At 41.8% G+C, this 23,471-nt stretch overlaps 1 protein-coding gene across 13 annotated transcripts in view; it reads right to left on the bottom strand.

Moving 5' to 3' along the window:
• The window catches only part of ERC1 (ELKS/RAB6-interacting/CAST family member 1), a 522,480-nt gene that overhangs the window by 188,559 nt on the left and 310,450 nt on the right, over nt 1–23,471 (bottom strand). The gene's annotated exons all lie outside the window — the stretch shown is intronic.

Raw genomic sequence — 23,471 nt, 5'->3', positions numbered from 1 at the left:
GAACAAAATCCAACGTGATTTGGTCAAATTAGCACTTTGATCAAAACTGTGGACACACAGGCTCTCAGCACTTTCTTAACCTCTGCTCCAGCTGGAAGAGTACACTATGGTGCAATGCTTTGAATATGTTCTATACCCCAGAATTTATGCAACAGTTTAACCTGCAAAGTCATATGACAATGGCATTAAGAGGGCAGAATCTTTTTTTTTTTCTTTTGACAGGCAGAGTGGACAGTGAGAGAGAGAGAGACAGAGAGAAAGGTCTTCCTTTGCCTTTGGTTCACCCTCCAATGGCCGCGGCGGCTGGTGCGCTGCGGCTGGTGCACCGCGCTGATCTGAAGGCAGGAGCCAGGTGCTTTTCCTGGTCTCCCATGGGGTGCAGGGCCCAAGCACTTGGGCCATCCTCCACTGCACTCCTGGGCCGTAGCAGAGAGCTGGCCTGGAAGAGGGGCAACCGGGACAGAATCCGGCGCCCCGACAGGGACTAGAACCCGGTGTGCCGGCGCCGCTAGGTGGAGGATTAGCCTAGTGAGCCGCGGCGCCGGCTTGAGTGTAGAATCTTAATATAATTAATTTGAATATAGTGTTTACAGGTGGGGCATTTGGAAATAATTAATGAAGTTATTAAGGTGAGGTCTCCATTATTAAATCCTGTTGACTTTATAAGAAGAGGGAGAGACACCAGATAGTCAGAGATATGTGCGCTCTGTGTCTTCTGCCATTTGATGCTCCATACAGCCTCAGGACTTTGCCAGCAAGGCCACTGCCAGGTGAGGCCCCTAGATCTTGCACTTCCAGGACTGGGAGCCAAAGTAAACTATTTTTGTCTTTTACAAATGAGTCTGCCAAAGGAATTCTGTGACAGTGACAAAGTGAACTGATACAATGGGTTCCTTGAAATTTATCAAGAGATGCTAAACAAGCAAGGCCCTCGCAGTCTGGCAATACTTAGCAATACAGACCCCCAGTGCTGACACACACTACTTTTACTCTTAATGCTCTGTGACTACAAATGTGGCTTCCCTTGACTTCCTTAGTAAGCCTCCTGGACTGCTAGACCACTATTACAGTTTGAAGACAAAGGTATAGGGATAACAGAGTTTTAAAAACTTTCTCTGAAGTCCATGTTCTGCCTAAAAGGAAAAGGAAAGCTGAAGAACTTTAAGAATAAAGAGGGGGCCGGCGCCGCGGCTAACTAGACTAATCCTCCACCTTGTGGCGCCGGCACACTGGGTTCTAGTCCCGGTCAGGGCGCCGGATTCTGTCCTGGTTGCTCCTCTTCCAGGCCAGCTCTCTGCTGTGGCCAGGGAGGGCAGTGGAGGATGGCCCAAGTGCTTGGGTGCCTGCACCCGCGTGGGAGACCAGAGGAAGCACCTGGCTCCTAGCTTCAGATCGGCATAGTTCTGGCTGTAGCGGCCATTTGGGGGGGTGAACCAACAGAAGGAAGACTTTTCTCTCTCTCTCACTGTCTAACTCTATGTGTCAAATAAAAAATAAAAAAATTAAAAATAATAATGTAACATATATCCTTTTGTATCCATGAGTAAGTTACACTTCTGACATGCATCCAAGAAAGCCTACCTGCTAACCTCCTCAAAGTGAATTATATTATTAAGAAGCAACACCTTGGGGCCAGTGCTGTGGCCTAGCGGGTAAAGCTGCTACCTACAGTGCTGGCATCCCATATGGGCACTGGTTCAACTCCTAGCTGCTCTACTTCTGATCCAGCTCTCTGCTATGGCCTGGGAAAGTGGTAGAGGATGGCCCAAGTCCTTGGGCCCCTGTACCCACGTGGGAGACCTGGAAGAAGCTCCTGGCTCCTGGCTTAGGATTGGCACAGCTCTGGCCATTGTGGCCAATTGGGGAATGAACCAGCAGATGGAAGACCTCTCTCTCTGCCTCTCCATCTCTCTGTGTAACTCTGACTTTCAAATAAATTAATTTATAAAAAAAAAGGCAACACCTTGGCAAGTTCCAGAGTGAGGCACACTTGGTCTCTGGGTTCCTTTCTCACCTAGCCAGTAGGGTAGACTTTTTGAGTTCATTATCAACTCATCAGTTCATCTGTCACCTGCCAGTAGTTAGAGAAAACTAAGCCAGGCATCAAGTGCTGGCCTTTCTGCCTTCTCCAAAGCAAATGGAAAACCAGAACAGATGTGTACTTTTAAAACTCATTATATCCACTTGCCCATTTTATCAGATCAGAATAGGTAGTGACTAACATTAGATATGCCAATACAAAAAACTGTTCAAATAGAAGTCTAACTCATCACTCACATCCTAAATGGACATGCACTCTGAACCTCTTTGACATGTGAACCCTAGTTTGTTTGTTTGTTTAAGTTTTTTAAAAATTTTTTTGGAAGGTAGAGTTACAGAGAGAGAAAGGGAGAGAGAAAGCTCTTCCATCCAGTTTCTTTTTTTTTTTTTTTTTTTTTTTTGACAGGCAGAGTGGACAGTGAGAGAGAGAGACAGAGAGAAAGGTCTTCCTTTGCCGTTGGTTCACCCTCCAATGGCCGCCGCGGCCGGCGCGCTGCGGCCGGCGCACCGCGCTGATCCGATGGCAGGAGCCAGGAGCCAGGTGCTTTTCCTGGTCTCCCATGGGGTGCAGGGCCCAAGCACCTGGGCATCCTCCACTGCACTCCCTGGCCACAGCAGAGGGCTGGCCTGGAAGAGGGGCAACCGGGACAGAATCCGGCGCCCCGACCGGGACTAGAACCCGGTGTGCCGGCGCCGCTAGGCGGAGGATTAGCCTAGTGAGCCGCGGCGCCGGCCTCCATCCAGTTTCACTCCCCAAAGGGCCACAATGGCTGGAGCTGAGCCAGTCTGATACTAGGAGCCAGGAGCTTCCTCTTGGTCTCCTATAAAATTTAAAAATTAAAAAAAAAACTAAACAAACAAACTAGGGTTCATATGTCAAAGAGGTTCAGAGCCTGGAAGGTAATGCGGCGGAAGTAAAATTCTGGGAAAACAGGCAGAGGACGTCAGGAGGTAGGAACAACTACCACACGGATTTCAAGGTAAGGTGAGGAGTAGCTTCATAAGAAATGGGGGCAGGTCAGCTGGAATGCTTGTATCCCTTACTAAAGTGGCAGAGTTCAAGTCTCAGTTCTCCTCCCCAAGCCAGCTTCCTGCTAAGGCACAGCCTGGGATGCAGCCAGCTCAAGCAGTCACACCCCTGACACCCATATGGGCATCTGGAAAGGGAATCAGCAGATCGAAGTTCTCTCTCTTTGCATTTCTTAAATAAGTAAAATAAATAAATAAGAAATAGCAAAGACAAAAAATGAAAAAAAGTAATTCCCTTTAAGTGAAATATTTTCCCTATGACTTTTCAATTTTGGAACGTGGGTTCAATGCTTTAATTTTTCCCCTGGGTATAAGGTGATCACAGTTAATTCTCTGCAACTAATCTGCTCTACTTTCTATCTATCCACATTTAGAGGAAAAACTTAAAGAACACTGAGAAAACAGATTCTATAAAATATGTAAGAGACTGTACTCTAAGTTGGATTACAATATACTTATATAAAGGTAGCATTTGCTTTTCAATATTCACAACATTCATAGAATATCAATTTTTGAGACCTTTGTCAAATGGTAAGGCAGTAAAAGAATTACAGAAGTGACTGATTTTTCACTCTAAAATACAATTTCATTTATTTATAAAAGTACTTTAAAATTACAATGCTAAGTGTAGGAACTGTTATTTTCAAAGTTAACTGATATCTTAGATTTGTTGCAGGGAAAGCTAATAATGAAACTGAATGCAGAGCAAATTGCAAGGAGCTGATACGTGATGCTTTTGATTGCCAGCCTTTTTTCTATCACCAGCCTCATCATTCAAATCATCAAGTAAGTGTGTTGGCATTAAAATAATTTGAATTCAGGTTTCAGATTCTGCATACTTATATCCAACATTATTCGCCAGAAGTTAAACATTCCTCTGATTCCCCCACAAAACATATGGTGCATAATGATGTTTCAGACGACAGTGGACCACAACATATACAACAATGTCCCATAAGATCGTATCACCTGTGGGGAGCAACTCGGACTAGACTAAGTTACTGGAATTAAGACTTATTCTATGCATCTGCTCTCCCACAATATGGCGCTGAGAAGGGAGAAACAGCTTCTACACAGCTGCCTCCAGTTCAACCAACAAACTGTAGGACCTGCTCCTGATTGGAGGAGAGCAGCATACTCGGCGTGTGGGCAGCCGAGTTGGGATTGGTGGAAGAGGACTATAAAGGAGGAGAGAGACAACATGCACCAGGAACATCTAAGGGGAACATCCACCTGAGGAACACCTGTGCAGCCCCCGAGAGAGCCGGCCGGCGGTGTGCCGCTCCCCCGCGGAAGTGGGGAATGTGGCAGGGGGAACTGCCCTTCCACGGAGGTGGAAGGGTCGGTAGCCAACCCGGGAAGAACCAGCAGCAAACCCGGGGAGGGCCGAGCAGACAAAAGAACAGCGCAGGGTCCTGTGTCGTTCCTCCACGAAGACGGGGAGCGACATAATGGTGCCGTGACTCGGATATGAAGCCTAGGCAGGGTTTAGTGTCGTTCCTCCACAAAGAGGGGGAGCGACAATCACCAAGTAACATTACAGTTGTCTTAGCTTGTGTAAGTACCGTCCGTGATATTTGCACAACAGCAAAATTACTTAACCTATTTCTTGGAACATATCCCTTCACAGTCATGTGAAGTGATGCATGACTGTGCAAGGACTCTTCAAAATGTTTAAGGAAAAAAGTGAATTGTGCAAAAACTTGCATGGATTTCAAAATTGCTTTAATAAACTCATCCATGAACTTTGTTGATGTACACTCATAAATGCTTTATTTCAAATTGGGTCTTGTTTTTGAAGACCTAAGGTTATTTTACAAATGAATTTTTCCAGGGCCAGTGCTGTGGCATAGTGGGTTCAGTCACCACCAGCAGTGCTGGCATCCCATATGGGCAATGGTTCGACTGCCACTGCTCCACTTTCGGATGGAAGATCTCCTTCTCTCTCTCTGCCTCTCCATCGTGGTAATTCTTTCAAATAAATAAATCTTTAAAAAATTACTTTTCCTACTGTGATGAAGAACCTTGGCAATAAGGAGAGAGATGGAAGAGAAAGTATAGGTGTTATTGGATATACTAGAATTTTCTTTTTGTTGCGTACAAACTTACAATTTTTAATCAACAGGACTAAGGAAAATCAGATGTGGCAAAAAAATGGAAGGGGCCAGTGCTGTGGTGTAGATGTTTGTAAAGCCAGCACTTGCAGTGTTAGCATCCCATATGGGTGCCAGTTCGAGTTGCAGCTGCTCCATTTCTGATCCAGCTCTCTGCTAATGTGCCTGGAAAAGCAGCAGCACATGGCCCAAGGTCTTGGGCCTCTGCACCCACATAGGAGATCAGGAAGAAGCTCCTGGCTCCTGGCTTCGGATCAGTCCTGCTCCAGCTCTTGTAGCCATTAGGGGAGTGAACCAGTGAATAGAAGGTCTTTCTCTCTCTGTCTCACCCTCTCTCCCTTTTTCTAACTCTGCCCTTCAAATAAATAAATAAATCTTTTTTAAAAAAAGGAGTCAGAGGGGCCAGCACTGTGGCTCACTTGGTTAATCCGCCACCTGTGGCGCCGGCATCCCATATGGGCACCGGGTTCTAGTCCCGGCTGCTCCTCTTCCAGTCCAGCTCTCTGCATGGGAGACCAGAAAGAAGCACCTGGCTTCTGACTTCGGATTGGTGCAGCGCTGGCCGTAGCAGCCATTTAGGGAGTGAACCAACAGAAAGAAGACCTTTCGCTCTGTCTGTCTCTCTCTCACTGTCTAACTCTACCTGTCAAATAAAAAATTAAAAAAAAAAAAAAGGCAAATTCAGTGACAGAAGAGAGACTAGATCCATGGCCTTGATTACAACTAAATTCTTTCCATTATACTAAGTCACATCTATATTCACTTATTTTCATTTGTGCAATTTTCAGTAAAGAAAAAAAGCGGTAGGAACTATTGGTTCATATTTTTTTTAACTTGATATGGTATAGTACTTAAGGAAATTGCTAAGGATTATGCATTCATTATACTAAACCCATTCCAGGGGGTAGGTGTTGAGCTCCAGTATAGCATCTTCAGTAAGATAATTCCCCAATAGCAATTTCTATTAGGTTTACCTCTGTTCAGCTGAAAAAATTTTCCAGTGCTCAGCCTTTTTGTTGAAATCTGTAGTAACTTGCCTCAATAGTTGTTTGTCCATTTTCTAAGCTTTCATTAACATTTTTCCATTTTAGAAGACCCAAATTATCCTTGATTTTCCTGTATTAATTTAACTACCTCTGACTCCTTTTTTTTTTTTTTTGACAGGTAGATATAGATAGCGAGAGAGAGACGGACAGAAAGGTCTTCCTTCTGTTGGTTCACTCCCCCCCAAATGGCCTCTATGGCTGGCACTGCGCCAATCCGAAGGCGGGAGCCAGGTGCCTCTTCCTGGTCTCCCATGCGGGTGCAGGAGCCCAAGCACCTGGGCCATCCTCCACTGCCCTACCGGGCCACAGCAGAGAGCTGGACTGGAAGAGGAGCAGCCAGGACTAGAACCCGGTGCCCATATGGGATGCTGGCGCCACAGGCAGAGGATTAACCAAGTGAGCTGTGGCTAGCCCCTAAATTTGCCTTTCAACTGTACTCAAATTACTTAGCCATTCTGAGTACCAGTTCCCTTATATTTATACAAAGAGAATGAAAAGCAAGAAAAGAAACCAAAACATGCACTGAGAACCTGCTACACATTATGTATGCATTCCTAGTGATTTTCAAATGTTATCAATGCTCATATTATGCTTACAACATCCTTATGAATTAGTTATCATGTCCAATTTCCTAAGTGATGAATTTGCCGTCACAATAGGCAGCTGAGCCAAGCTTTGTGTCCAGCTCTACTTAACTCTGAATCCCACAGTTTTAATAATACACTCATTGCCCCTCACTAGCCTCAAAAGGGGCCAATAACGTCAATGCTGTGGGTCCGGTTGACTACTGACTTTCCTGCCAACCCTACTGCCATCGTCATTCAAACTCTTATCTCAGCAGACTGTACCAGCTGTCCTAGATGTCCTCCTGCTCCCACTCACTGGCCTCTCTCACTGATTTCCCATGTTGCTGCCAGAGTGTCTACTCCTGAGACACAAACTTGTGAATTTTACATCCTTGCACAAAGGCTCCAAATACAGAGAAAACACCAAAACTTCTGGAAACAGTCTACTTCCAACTTTCCCACCTAACATCACTCCCCTCCCAAAGAACTACTTGCTGTTGCCCAAACACGGCCAGTTCAGGCCTTTGGAGCAGGCTGAGAACTGGCCTGGAATGCCCTTTATCTTTCATCAACCTTTAAGTGTAGTCTGTTTTTAGTAGGTTACCATGCTCACTAGCCCAGAATGTATTTACTCCACCACATGCAAAATCTTCATCTTTTTAAATACAACTGTTGTCACTTCCTCTGTGACTAGCCCCGCTCCCAATTTTCACTGAGCAGTTTCTGTTGTGCTTCCATTCAGCATTCTCATGTTTACTTTTATAAGACATTATCCTACACTAGTGTTTTTGCCTTCTCTACTGTGACTGCTCAGGGTTTTTTGTATACTTATGTCATTATTCCTTTTTGGTCACTCATCGGTGTCTGACAATAATTATTTGTTAAATTTAAAAATCTGGAAAAGGTAATGCCTTCATCATTAATAACTATCATTTCCTCATTGATATTGCAGGGGTTCCATTTCCAGATAGAAACATCCAGCTACACGAGGTCAGAAATCATCTCATTTAGGATGTATGTATACGTGGTTCAAGAGGAAGAGGAGACAGAGGAGAACAGAAAGGAGCTGGAAAGACAGGCTAGGACCAAATTGTGCAGGGTCTTAGGAGGAGCTGCGACTTTATCTTGTAAGAGATGGGACAGTACACAAAGATTCTTTTTTTTTTTTTATTTGAAAGTCAGAGTTACACAGAGAGAAGAGGAGAGGAGAGGAGAGGAGAGGAGAGGAGAGGAGAGGAGAGGAGAGGAGAGGATTTGGAAGCAAAAGAGACACAGATGCATAGGCAGTTGAGGCTGAAAGATGAAAAAAATGAGCATATCCCTTGACATCCATCAGGTACTTTCCATAGGGCAGCTCCTGTTCTGAGTGCACACAAGTTAATTCACTGTGCCTTTACAGGAGGGAGTTTCTATCACCTTCAATGTAAAGAAAATGGAGACAAACAGATTTTAAGTAGTATCTTGCCAAGCTCACATGGTGAGAATTTGATGGAACTCAGATCAGATCCCAAGCAGTCTAGTTTCAGGGACCTCTTTAATGACCTCTCCGTAGTATTCATATAACGAAGAGTGCCCAGGCCAGCTTGTGGGTGAGAGGTGAACAAACTCAGGCTGGAAGGGAACACTGACATTTAGGAAGTGGAAAATGTTCACTTCCGCAAACATTTACTAAGCAATTACTATATAACAATTCTTACATGCTAAACAGCGACGAAAAAAAAGTCACAGGTTGGGAAAACAAATTTAACTAATAATGAAATATAAATGATGCAGCAGTAAAAACAGACCATTATCAAAGGATTAAAAGGAATAGTTGAAGAAAAATAAGAAGTGTAAGAACAAGGTATCACAAAATCTAATGAAGATACAGAGTTAAAAATAGTACTCGGGGGGGCACATAAAAAGAGAAATAAAAGATGATAATCAGCTGTTTCCTACCTTCTGAAAGGAAATACATTCTGAAAATTCACACTGAAAACAACGGCATTTCTGGTTAGCTCTTGTTCCTCAAGTAGAGATTCTAATTTCTATAACTCTAAACAATTCAAGTAATTCAAGCATCTAAAATTTTCACCATGTAGGATCTAAGTTCTACTTGGTTCCTCACTTGCATCAGTGGATTGTAGCAATTCAAGTGTATAACCCCATATCAGCACAAGGACGCTTGTTAAATGTCATGTCATGAATTTAGAATCAGATGATTACTTCTCAAAGCATCAAAACAGAAAATGTTTTGGTTAATAATTCCAGAAAGATTATCACTGTTGAACATGGCAGGGGAAGAAGTTATTTTTTTCTTAGAAAAATGCTATTGACTAGGGATTAACTCTTAGTCTTTTACTTAATTTTATTAGCAGAAAGGGAGATAATGCTTCACACCATGTAGTTCGCTATGTTCAATAAACTTATGGGAGAGAAGTAGAAATGATTAAAAAAGACAAGCATTCATTGTACTGAACAACCAAGTACTATTTATAAAGTCTTCTAAACCAGCCGGCGCCGCGGCTCACTAGGCTAATCCTCCGCCTAGCGGCGCCGGCACACCGGGTTCTAGTCCCGGTTGGGGCGCCAGATTCTGTCCCGGTTGCCCCTCTTCCAGGCCAGCCCTCTGCTGTGGCCAGGGAGTGCAGTGGAGGATGGCCCAAGTGCTTGGGCCCTGCACCCCATAGGAGACCAGGAAAAAGCACCTGGCTCCTGGCTCCTGCCATCGGATCAGCGCGGTGCGCCGGCCGCAGCACGCCAGCCGCAGCGGCCATTGGAGGGTGAACCAACGGCAAAGGAAGACCTTTCTCTCTGTCTCTCTCTCTCACTGTCGACTCTGCCTGTCAAAAAAAAAAAAAAAAAAAAAAAAAAAAAAAAGTCTTCTAAACCAATTGCATGCTCTTCTAATATATCACCCAAAGCCACGGGTGAGATACTCATCTGAAGAGCCCATAGAGAACATTCATCAGGAAGAGAATAACCTTTAGAGGTCTAAGTTCCCAGGAGTGAAGTGGTTTTGCCTTTAAACTTGTAAAACAGACAATTCAAAGCAGAAGCTGCATTTTTTTTATGTTGACAACACAATGTCTGATTGATTAAATAAAAGCATCATTGACAATCAGACTCCACAGTTCATGAATGCTACACATGGGAGCAGAGAATACAGAGCAAGGGCAGAGTTACACAGAGAGGAGGAGATAAGGGGGGCGGGAATCTTCCATCCACTGGTTCACTCCCCAAAGCTGGGGATATGCCAGGCAGAATACGGGAGCCTAGAGCTTCTTATAGATCTCTTACATGGGTGCAGGGGCCCAAGCACTTAGACCCTTTTCCGCTGCTTTCCTAGGCACAATAGCAGGGAGCTGGATTGGAAGTGGAATAGCCAGATTTTTTTTTTTTTAAGGATTTATTTATTTATCTGAAAGAGTTACACACAGAGAGAATGAGAGGCAGTGAGAACAGCCAGATTTTAAACTGGTAGCCATATGGGATGTTAGTGTCACAGGTGGAAGATCAACCTGCTATGCCCCTGGGAAATCCTTCCTTTATAAATTTTATATTGGGCGTGGTTTGCAGACAGGGGGCATATATCCCATTCTCTGATTCATTCCCCAAAACGAATGGCATAGCCCCACAGCTAGGAGCCAGGAACTCAACCCAGGTCTCCCATTTGGGAGGCAGGAACCCAAGCACTTGAGCCATCACTGCTGCCTCCACTGTCTGCATCAGCAGAAAGCTGGAACCACGAGGGGATCGAGCAACAAACCCAGGCATTTCAATATGGAACACAGTCTCTTAACTGCCAGGCCAAATACCACCCTCTAACCCCAAATTTAAGCTTGGGATAAAGTTGCATGTATCTGTAGCAAGTGGAAAGTCAACTGGTCCATGTGATAATTACTAGAAAAAGCAAGCCTCTGAAAAAATAAGAATAAATCTAGCTTGATACCAGGAGCAAGGACCAATCAAGCACAGTTGGTGCTCTTAATTCAAGATAGGTATTTTCTCTAAAATAGCCATGCTAAATTAGCAAATCCGGAACTCCTGGCCTTGGGGGTGAACAGGTTCCTGGAGCTTCTGGATACAACACCTCTGTCACTCGATCACTGCATAACCTTGTCTATGTGTGCTTCTGTTTAAAGGCACTTTATTTAATAATACATCATTGCTTCAACAGCATGACCAACAGCCCTAAAGCTCATGCCTGAATAAGCTGATTTACTACAGGTACTCTCTCCATAAGGTACATCTCAGCCTTCTTACACTTAGGAACACCAGACAGCTTTAGCACTATCTCTGGAGGCCATTTTAAAACAGACAAGTCAACAGAAAGAGTAACATGTGAAAAATGCAAAGGACACTTGTCTACAGTATGAAAGCTGAAATGAGACAGCAGAGCATCAATCTGATTCCAGCAGGGAACATTAACACTGAGAGCCTCAAAATTTTTTCCCCGAGAATGACCAAAAAAAAAAAAAAAAAAAAAGTATTGATTTGGGGGTCACAGATAAACTTCAAGAAGTAGACAAATTTATAAATACAGAATCCACAAACAGACTGTACTTGTTACTAAAACATAATCAATGAAAACAAACTTGTATTTTCTACCTCATTAATCAGTACTGCTTCCTTTTAGAGTGACATTGACCTGTGGGCCACTTCCTCTTTTTGCTTCTACTTTAGAAAGGAAGCACTGCAGCTGCCAAGTTAAGATACTAAATTTAAAAAAAAAATAAAAAAAGATACTAAATTAAATCCTGGACAAAAATATCTGAGGGGTCCACTATGCTTCAATGACACATTCATATACAAGAACATGTAAAAAAATTTGATGAATAAATACTGAATTTATAAATGAATCTGAGTGAGAAATTGGACTTGATAATTCTTTTCTCCTTCAGGTTATACTTTATTTTTTAAAAAAGATTTTATTTATTTATTTGAGAGGTAGAGTTATAGACAGAAAGAGGGAGAGACAGAGAAAAAGGTCTTCCATCCAGTGGTTCACTCCCCAAATGGCCATAATGGCCAGTGCGGAGCTGCTACAAAGCCAGGATCCAGGAATTTCTTTGGGGTCTCCTACATGGGTGCAGGGGCCCAAGCATTTGGGCCATCCTCTGCTGCTTTCCCAGGCCATGGCAGAGAACTGGTTCAGAAGAGGAGCAGCCGGGTCTCGAACCAGCACCCAGATGGGGTGCTAGCACTGCAAGTGGAGGCTTAGCCTACTACGCTACAGCACCAGCCCCATAGATTATACTTTATATAAGGATTCTCTTTTGCCTAAGACAGATTTCATCCCTGGTGGATTCTTGAGACAGAAAGGTCAGAAAAGGTAAAAGTCTGACTCCAGTTGCCATCAATATTCTTCCAGTAAGCATAAAAGAGCTCCGTCCTCTATGTGAATAATCGGCTACTGATCTCCTGTAGCCAACATTGTTGCTAAGTTAGAAATAAAAATGTGGTCAACATTCACAGGAGGAGTGGCAGAAGTTAGGTATAGATACAGCAACACTGCTGCTTGGCAAATCCCTGCTATTTGCTAGGCAGGCACTAGGAGTTCACTGATCCACCAATAGGGCCTATGGGTAAACAAAATTGGAGTAAAGAGCCTGAACAACACGGCAGAGTTGAAAAGACCAAATGTAAAAGGCAAATAAAATGAAACATAACATGGTCTATTTGTAATAACTCCAAACAGAAAACAACTCAAATATCTATTCATGACTGAATGGATAAATTGTGGAATAGTCAGAGTGGAAAGCTACATGGTAATGAGAATAAATGAACAAATATTACTCAAAGAGGCAGAAGAAAGCAGGAGGCACATCATGAAGGGCGACACAGGAGAAAACCTGTTTCTGGAGACACTGAAGAATCTGAAGTAGAAGGCGCATCCGCATGTTACACTAAGCATCCCAGCAGGCCCTGTGAGGAAGGTATTACAAAGGGACAAGAAGCCCACTTAGGAGGCTAAGGACATCCATGCTAGAAGCATCGAAGTACAAATTATGAGTGACAGGAGGGATGAAGAGAATAGGCCATGGAAGTCAAACAGAATCAATCAATCTACTGCGAACAGAGGAAAAAATGAAGACAGGTCCCAGAATTATTCTGCAAGAAGCAGGAGGTATTTTCTTATTTTCAGTAATTTTTTTTATAATATGAAAAGACTCCTTAAGGGTTATCACAGGTTTGCAGTCACAGAAGAAAATCCACAAGAGAAATGATCAAGTAACAAAAAAAAAGCATATTTAGGGGCCGGCGCTGTGGCGCAGTAGGTTAATCCTCAGCCTGAGGCACTGGCATCCCATATGGGTGCCAGTTCTAGTCCCAGCTGCTCCTCTTCCAGTCCAGCTCTCTGTTATGGCCTGGAATAGCAGTAGAAGATGGCCCAAGTCCTTGGGCCCCTGCACCCATGGGGGAGACCAGGAAGAAGCACCTGGCTCCTGGCTTCAGATCGGCGCAGCTCTGGCCATTTTGGGAGTGAACCAACGGAAGGAAGACCTTTCTCTCTGTCTCTCCCTCTCACTGTCTGTAACTCCACCTTTCACATAAATAAATAAAATTTTTTAAAAAAGCATGTTTAATAAACTGGGTAGTTCTCAGTGGAATGCGAGGGGAAAAGTGCGGAGCTGTGCATAACTGTGTGTATTGTAGTACACATGCAGGCTGATTGCATGAGGAGACACTTGAAAACTCTCAAGAGTTAGAGCACCACAACTTGTGATACACAAAGCAAAGAATGCGGCAGTATTTATTAAGTCAGTGCTATTGCATTTGTATTAAAATAAGTGAAAAAATTCAAAGTACCTGAATGTTCAGTAGAGAGAAAAAATATTTCATGAAATATTTTTCAGTTATATAAGGGATCTTCAAAAGGTTCATAGAAAATGTCTATTATGGAAAATTTACACAAGCATTTCAAAAAAAGTTTTGTACCAATATAAGCTTATCTTTTAATTCTATTTTTCTACAAAGTGTTTGAAGTACCATCACATAGAACATACTAGATGTGTGTACTACATGTTTAGATAACTGTATTGAATTTGAGCAAAGGTCATCCAAAATTTATAGGAAAAAATAATTTTATATTAATTTGAGAGTACGTTTTTACATGTTTCTGAATATTAATTCTGAGCATTAATTCTTATAACATTTCAGAGGAAGTTCTACAGAATAATCAGATTAACACTGCAAATCAATTTAATTCTGGCACTTAAAATCAGCTCAACTCTGTTTAGGCAGGAAATGGAAACAGAGGGACTTTCAAAACTATGCATTTATTTCTGAGGGAGCTGACCATCTCAAGTGGCAGAGAGTGACTAGGTCAGAGGGAACTCGATAATCTGAAGCACACAGTAGCAAACTGATTCAGAGATGAGAGATGGAAATTCGTGTAAAGAAGGCAAAACTTTAGCAAGAGCATAAGGGAAAAAAGGAAGAACAGAACTCATTAGGATCTCCTCAGTTCTTTGGAGTTGGTGATTATACTCAAGGGCAGCTGGGAGGTCAACAGGAATCACCAGGAGTAAACCCTTCTGCAGTCTCTTCCAATTCTACATCTTTGAAGAAAAGTCCTACAAAATCCTGGAGATTCAAATAATTTAGAAGGGAAGACTAACAGTGAATTTGGAAGGATCACAAGATATTTTTAAATAGTGTAGTGAGAACAGTTATTTTAAAAAAGTTGTATTGTGTGTGTGTGTGTGTGCGCGCGCGAGATAGACTATTTCAAAAATTTCTACAGGAACTACCCAGAAGCTATCACCAGCTAAACTGTGCTAACATATAAGTAGTAACTCCCATTAACACACACTCACACACACACACACACCAATGCCAACAGGACACAATCATGCCTGATAATGTACAAACCTCGCTTAAGGGTTGCTCACTTCAGCCATAGCTGATAGGTGTTTTACTCTCCAAAGCACTACACCAGCTCTATTCTATAATCAGTTTCCCATGCATTTTTTCCATTGTCTAGTGATAATTTAATGACTTCTCTTGCTGACACTGTCATAAAATCAAGTAAAACAAATGGCTCAGTTCTGCCTCCGTATTTACACTTAGAGAAAGAACAGATAACAGATAATCTGTGACTGAGTTTATCCCTCTGAATACAACCTGCCAGGCAGATCAGATTACAGGACCGACTCCAGCAGAGAGAATCAAAGACATCTACAGGCATTCACCATTCCTGACAGGCCTCATGTGCTGGCCACTGTGTTACATAACTCCATACACTTTTTCACTTAATCCTCATGGCTATAATAGGAAGGCATTTGCTAGTTTCATTTACATGTATGAGGAAACTGAGGTTCAAAGCAAATTCAATGTTTATGCTGTATTGTGACATTAGTCACAGCACAGATTTCGATATAGTTCTAACTTGAAAGCACATTCTTTTACTACTAAATTAAAGAAATATTTAAAAATATTATATAGCTAGAGTTGGGTGTTTGGTACAGCTGTTAATTGTCCTTTTGGATGCTGGAATCCCATAATACTATGCCTGGCTTGAGTCCTGGCTACTTTGCTTTTGATTCAGCTTTCTGCAAATGTCCACACTGGGAGGCAGCAGATGATGGTTCGAGTACTTGGGTCCCCATCACCCAGATGGGAGACTCAGATTGAGTTCTGGGTTTCTGGTGTTGGCATGGCCCAGCCCTGGCTGTTGCCGGCATTTGGGGAGTGAGCCAGTCAATGGAATCTTTCTCTTTAAAATAAATGAAGAAAACAGGTAATATATTCACAAGACTGAAACAACTACACATAGAGATTCAAAAACTTTGCTCTTGCCTTTTTCCTTAAACAATGGCCATAATAACATATGTTTGTGTCTGTACATGTATATTCTTATTCCCCCACCTTTAAACAAACTATACATCCTGTTTTCCACCTTGATCTTGACAGTAGCAATGAAAATTACAGATGTACACACCCTCTGACCCTGTAACTCTACTTCTTGGACTTTGGCCTGCAGACCAACTAGCATGCATGTTGAATGTGGTTTGAGTGTGTCCCTCAGAGGTTCCTATGCTGGAAGTTTGGTCCCAATGTAGCAGTGTGCAAGGTGATCAGGTCATGGTGGCACTGTCTTTAGAGGGTGCTAACACTAGTCCCATGAAGTGAACTGTCACAGGACAGGAAGCTGTTATAGGAGAAAATCTGGTCCCTGAATCTCTCTGGCTACCTGTCTCCCCTTGTGATTGCTCGTACATACACACTGCTACCACTGTGATGTTAGACACCCTGAGACCCTCAGCAGGGCTGAACTGATGGGGCCACGCAATCTTGGACTTTCAGGTTCCAAACCTGCCAGCTAAATAAACCTCTTTTTTTATACATTACCCAGATTCAAGTATATACAGCCACAGAAAATAGCTGAAACACATTAGAAATGACTTCTTTACAAGGTTAGTTTTATATTTATGAAATTTTATATTATAAAATTATTATTTTGAGCATTATATGGCTTGTGAAGTGTCAGAAAGAACTTAAACATTCATCAGAGGAAGATAAATTAAATACAGTAGTATAGAATACTATCCTACTGCAGAGGACAGTGAGTAATTATAAGAAAAAGTATTCCAAATATAAAATCAGATCATCAAAAATTTAAGAGATGGCTAATTTCCAGTATACCCCCGAGCGTGAGAAAATGTAAATTCTTATACACAGCTGGTGAAATCAAATGTGGATAGTACTTCTTCCTAAGATCCATTTAGCAACTCGTTATCCAAGGTATGTATTATATTTGGATTAGCAATTCCATGAAGGATTCTATCTTAGACAAATATGCTTTCATACATTAAGAGGTTTAAGGATAATGATGCCCCTTTGCAGTATTGTCTATAATATTATAAAACTGGAAATAAATCTAAATGACCTTCAGCAGAGAAATGATTACATAATGCAACGATGTAGTAGAACACAAAGCAGTTGTTAAACAGACTACAGTACATCTTTATGTTGCTATTTAAAAATTAACAAATATTCTTCAGTTAAAATACAAATCACAAAACCACATATCTAACATTTCACTTATATAAAACTCACAAAAAATAAAAACAATGTCAAATAAAAGTGGGGCCAGCACTGTGGCACAGCAGGTAAAATTGCCACCTGTGACACCAGCATCCCATATAGGTGCCAGTTCAAGTCCCAGTTGCTCCACTTCTGATCCAGCACCCTGCTAATGAACCTGAAAAAAGCTGTGGATGATGGCCATCCTTGGGCTCCTGCACCCATGTGTGAGACCCAGATGAAGCTCTTGGCTCCTGGCTTTGGCCTGGCCTAGCCTCAACCTTTGCAGACACTTGGGGAGTAAACCAGTGGATGGAAGATACCCACCCCTTATCCCCTCTCTCTAAATAATGCTTAAAAAGTAAATAAATAAAAGCTCATTCATCTGCTACAAACACATACATACAAGTTTCCTATGTTTTCCCACTTCTACCATAGCTATAGTTACTTAAAGATGAAACTTATTACAGGTAAGCAAAGAAATGCAAGACTCCAACATCCCAGACACATTACTGTGATAGCCCAAAGTACAGAAACAACTAACAACATTCTGAGGCCTCTACTTTCTGGTGATGAACTCAATTCATACATTTATTTCAGTAACAATACCAAAATGTAATATACTGTAAGAAACTTTAAGACAAAATCATGAATAATACAGCACTGAAATGGAGTCTCACAGTAATACCCAAGTGATAGTTTCAGTAATGGAAGTTTATGGACAATAGTTGTTGAATTACTTGAAGGAAAAGAACATATATGAGGGCATTTCAAAAAGTTTGCAGAAATTAAAATACAATGCATGGGCTGGCGCTGTGGCGCAGCAGGTAAAGATGCCACCTGCAGTAACAGCATCCTACATAAGTGCTGGCTCGAGTACTGGCTGCTCCATTTTGGATTCAGCTCCCTGCTAATGCACCTGGGAAAGCAGTGGAAGATGGCCCAAGTGTTTGGGTCCCTGCACCCACATGGGAGACCTGGATGAGGCTCCTGGCTCCTGGCTTCTGCCTGGCCCAGCCAGGGCCATGAACCAGTGGACGGACAATCTCTCTCTCTAACTCTGTCTTTCCAATAAATAAATAAAAACAAATAATGCTATAATGAATGATGAAGGGTGATAGAGTTAAATTATTGTCATTAAGAAAATGATTTATTTAAAATAGAAGATAATGCAGACTTTTCCATAAACTATTTGAAGATCACACACACAACATATGGAACTAGCAGTATTCTTTCTACACAGAGGGTTACAACATAAATCGCAAAAATAATGCAAGAAACAGAAATTTTTAACATAAAAACTCAGTTGATTCTTATGATAATGGGTGACAACTTGTTTTGGGGTTTTCAAACCAGTTATCAACTTTGAGAGGTGGTGAGTTGGTAAGAATTTTTCTATTTGATACATGCAGCAAGCTGAAAGCTATCAAGTAGAGGCAAATAATATCCTTAAAGCACAAAAAAAATATTCCCACATGCAACATAAACAATAGGGGATGAATTAAACATCCAAATTGATTCTTAAAGTTAGGATCTTCGCATAACTGGATAGTATCATTGTCGACTTTTAAAAATAGACAATAAAACTAACACCGACTTGAGACTAGGATGAAAAATAAAGAAAATGGGCCGGCGCCGCGGCTCACTAGGCTAATCCTCCGCCTAGCGGCGCCGGCACACCGGGTTCTAGTCCCGGTCGGGGCGCCGGATTCTGTCCCGGTTGCCCCTCTTCCAGGCCAGCCCTCTGCTGTGGCCAGGGAGTGCAGTGGAGGATGGCCCAGGTGCTTGGGCCCTGCACCCCATGGGAGACCAGGAAAAGCACCTGGCTCCTGGCTCCTGCCATCGGATCAGCGCGGTGCGCCGGCTGCAGCGCACTGGCCGCGGCGGCCATTGGAGGGTGAACCAACGGCAAAGGAAGACCTTTCTCTCTGTCTCTCTCTCTCACTGTCCACTCTGCCTGTCAAAAAAAAAAAAAAAATAAAGAAAATGATCACTGCGGAATATAAAAAAAGGAATAAGAAGGCAGCTATTGTAATACAAGCATCAGTCAGTTGAGAAGTCAGGAACAAGGGAGAAATATGGGCTGAAAGTTTTGTTCTGTTCTTTGCTAACCCTCTCCCTGCTATACACACACACACACACACACACTTCACTGAGGGCAATTTTGGACACTTAATTACTCCCACAGAGGAGGTGCTTTTTTAGATCTTCTTTTTGAAAATGACAAAGAACTGAGAATTACACAGTACATTTCTGGCAGTAAACCTGCAGAGACGGTTGCTTGGAGCTGCTACACCCAAACACTGCGCTTCTCAGCAAACAGAGCCTGCTGTGGCCCATAAACTAATCTCTATGGAGGGCCCCACTGGGAGACCCGCATGTTCTGTAACTCGGTGCCAGCACTCCTTTCAATACTCCAAAGGTTCACTTGCAACTCTGCATAAATTGCCAGTTTCTTTTGGCTCCAGAGACAGCTTCACCTGCAGGGTTTCATTTTTCTGTTTGACACCTTAATGTTGATTTTCCTATATTCTACAAAAGAGCCCTCTCCAGCGCTTCTCACACAATTACACAATCACTCCATTGTAACTCAGAAGAGGATTAATGATTGGGTTTTATTTGATTGTAGCTTTGATTAATCCTGACTTTGTTTAATTTGTGACCTTTGCTGGAATCCCAAGGGCTGGGAATTAGAAAATGCACACTGTACCACTGTGCTCTGTGTGGTTTGAGCTTGCCAATTTATTTCATGCCTCATTAGCCACAAAAGCTATGAAATTTTAGTCCAAAAACAGCTCCACATTTTTTCAGGGTATGGGTACAAAATTTTGTATGAGCTTTTCATTTTGATTTAAATATGGTAAGCCAATAATTAGGTTTATTCTGGTTATGCCAATAGGGTTCTCATTCCAATTGGCAGGTATCTCAGAAAATACCAAATCCAGACAAGTCATATCACGATGCAGCTGTCCTGATTTCTCAAGGTTCAGAATTGGTTTTTCTGAATGGCTTTAAAAATCTGATTTAAAAAAAAAAACTCCCAAATTGCAATATTCTTGGATAGATTTTTTTCTTTGAAATTAAAACAAAATCCAGACCAATGAAATTACTGCAGTTTGTGTTAAATCTTAAAGATCTCCCATCTCACATCATGGAAAAGGTGCTATAATTTTTGGTTATGTAATATTAGAGAATCAGGTCTCTATAACTTTTTTGTATAAATAACTGTTTAAAATTTTATTTAAGGATCTATAACATTTTATAAATAATTTATAATACACACAGGCTATATAAAAATTTTGCCTTTTCAAATTCCCAGAATCCACTAATTACTTACGAGAAACTATAGAAGACTTTTTATATGATATTCAGGTCCACTAGGTCATTACCTGAAGAGTCCATCAATGTAAAGAGCCAAGCAATTATACATACATGTGTACACTGCTTTGCTGATTTTTTTTATATAGGTGAGGTTCAAATCTCACCATATGATCTGATGACTTACGTTCTGTACTTTTTAGATTTTTATTTATTTATTTGAAAGGCAGACTGCAGACAGCACTATCTTTTTCATATCATTTCCAGTTCTGGTTTTGGTAAAGTGAGGCTCATATGTAAAGACATCTGAAAGAAATTTTGGTCTAAACATTTTTATATTTATAAAAATTCCCTCAAAATTCATTAATTGTCTTACTTTGATCAAATTCAACAACAGCAATCTTCTAGTGACTAGGAGTTTTACAAAAATATTTTATTCCTAAGTCACTGATTTCATATAGTAGTTACATAATTATGTCAAGAATAACTGAAACAAAAAGTCTGGAAACAAACAGAACTTTTAGCAGTAACACAACTCAACAAGTTAACGAGATATGCATGGTGTATTCAAGAGTAACCTAATAGCTTTTCCAGCATGCTATGGGCATCAATCAGTACAGTTAACAGAAAACAAAGTCTCAATTAATCTGGCAAGTAGGTAAGGGGTTAAGTGAAGGTTGGTCAAAAGATAGCGCTCAGTTGGCCTAAAACTGCCCATTAGCTTTAAAATGCATTGAAACCGCGGACTCATAGTTCTAGGGGTGACATGACTGTTAGCTTTGTAAAGTAATGAGTAGTAAGAGCATGATTCACTCTACTGCCTTCCTGCATATTCAATCACACTATCTCTTGCCTCTCTTCTCTCTCTCTCTCTTTGATAAAGCAAGTCTAGGATGTAAATAAATTGAGTGTTTTATAGGCAGAACAGCACCAGGAAAGGAGTAAGTCTGAGGATGAGTCTGGGAAGTGGCACAATTTCATGTTTTAAAATATTGTAGAACAGCTCTGGAGGCATGGTGTTTACAACTAAAACCCAGTGACGGAAGAAAAGAAGCAAAAGTTTGTTATGGCACTAGACCATCAAGCAAGTTTCATGTGGAAACACTTTACTGAGGTTTCACTATAGGTAAACCACACAAGACCAAAAGAGACCAACTAAAGCAAAAGATAAACAAATGAACAAAACATTCACAACAAATTTGATTTTAAAAAGTCACATAACTGGGGTCAGGGTTGTGGTGCAGCATGTAAAGCCGCCACCTGTGACACCAGGATCCCGTTTGAGCATGGGTTTGAGTCCTGGCTGTTCCACTTCTGATCCAGCTCCCTGCTAATGTGCCTGGGAAAGCAGTGGAAGATGGCCCAAGTGTTTGGGCCCCTGTACCCACATGGAAGACCCAGAGGAAGCTCCTGGCTCCTGCAGATGGAATCTCTCTCTCTCTCTCTCTGTCCTTTGTAACTTTCAAATAAATAAATCTTAAAGTCACATATCCATATTTATTTTAAAATGGTTGTCATTATTCTAATATGAGGATGCTTCAAAAAGTTCATGGAAAATAAAAGGAAAGGACAATTTTATTTTGTTGAAAAATTCTTAAATCCAAATGCACAAAAACGGTCTTCAAAAAGTTAATGGAGAGCCGGCGCCGTGGCTCAATAGGCTAATCCTCCACCTTGCGGCGCCGGCACACCGGGTTCTAGTCCCGGTCGGGGCGCCGGATTCTGTCCCGGTTGCCCCTCTTCCAGGCCAGCTCTCTGCTATGGCCAGGGAGTGCAGTGGAGGATGGCCCAGGTGCTTGGGCCCTGCACCCCATGGGAGACCAGGAAAAGCACCTGGCTCCTGGCTCCTGCCATCGGATCAGCGCGGTGCGCCGGCTGCAGCGCACTGGCCGCGGCGGCCATTGGAGGGTGAACCAACGGCAAAGGAAGACCTTTCTCTCTCTGTCTCTCTCTCTCACTGTCCACTCTGCCTGTCAAAAAAAAAAAAAAAGTTAATGGAAAAATGCTTATCATGAAAAAACTATATGGATCTCATTACATTTTTGCACAAAAATAAATTTCTTTTTCATTCCATTTTCCATGAACTTTCTGAAGTACCCCATACAATGTAGGAAAAAAAAAAACACACACACACTAAATGCTCATGGTTTAGAATGCCTTTAGAAAGTTAAAGGTTTGACAGTAAATTTATTTCTTAGAAAGCTGCATGCAGTTTAATTACTATAAGAAAAGAAAAAATTGGCTGGAGTTTAAAGATCAATTTACCAGCTCAATAAATGTGCACTTTTCTAATATTTCAGCAGGAAAAGTTCCTTGAAGTAGAACTGCAAGGTCGAAAATTGTGTAATTTTTAAAAACTAATGATGAACACACCCAACTGCCCTGCAGAAGGCTTTATCATGTTAGATTATCCCATGTGCATGACAGTACTTGTTTCTTTATGTTTTTTATTTAAAAATTTATTTACTTATTTTTAAAGAATTACAGAGAGAGAGAGAGAGAATATGAATCTTCCATCTGCTAGTTTATTCCACAGATGGCTGCAATGCCCAGGGCTGGGCCAGGCCACAGTCAGAGGCAGGAGCTTCATCCAGGTCTTCCATGTGGGTAGCAAGGGCCATCCTTCATTGCTTTCCCAGGCGATTAGCAGGGAGCTGGATCAGAAGTGGAATAGCCAGGACAGGAACCAGCATCCATATGGGAGGCTGACATAGGCAGCAGCTTTACTTGCTATGCCACAACGCTGAATCGCCTATTTTCTTAATGGTACTCAGTATTATATCTCTGGTACTATGTTACTTCTGAAAGGTATCTTTAATTTAAGTTTAATTTTCTTTTGTAATAAGTGAGGGTTGATAAATTCTTTTAGTTTCATTGGCCATTTACATGCACATTTTTGTGCGTTGCTTGCCTATATTCTTTGCCTACTTTTTTAAAATCAGAGCCAATGTTCTCATTTCACAGGTAAGAAACAAAGGCCCTACAGAGATTAAACAATATCTTAAATCTCTACAGAGAAAATCTCCTCCTGGAATTAAAATCTGGCTGTCCTTTTCATCTTTCCAATATGCTCTCTAGGAAGTACTGCTGATGTAGACAGGCAACAGGTTAGCAGGTCATTAAGGCAGAATCAGCGTATCCTCCAGCCAATCACCACCACCACCATCACAAAAAAGGAGAACAACAAAATCTTTTATAAACAGAATTTTGTACTTCTGAAAAGAAATTAAGTCATGGGCAGGGGGCCAGCATTGTGCCATAACAGGTTAAGCCAATGCCTGAGACACAAGCATCCCATATGGGCACTGGTTTGAGTCCTAGCTGCTCTACTTCTGATCCAGCTTCCT

This window comes from Oryctolagus cuniculus, chromosome 9 (genome assembly GCF_051225735.1).
Source record: "Oryctolagus cuniculus isolate XC-2025 breed Fujian yellow rabbit chromosome 9, ASM5122573v1, whole genome shotgun sequence".
In the NCBI taxonomy this organism is placed as follows: Eukaryota; Metazoa; Chordata; class Mammalia; order Lagomorpha; family Leporidae; genus Oryctolagus; species Oryctolagus cuniculus.
Note: the sequence above shows the minus strand (reverse complement) of the source record. Positions and strands in the feature narration are given on the sequence as shown.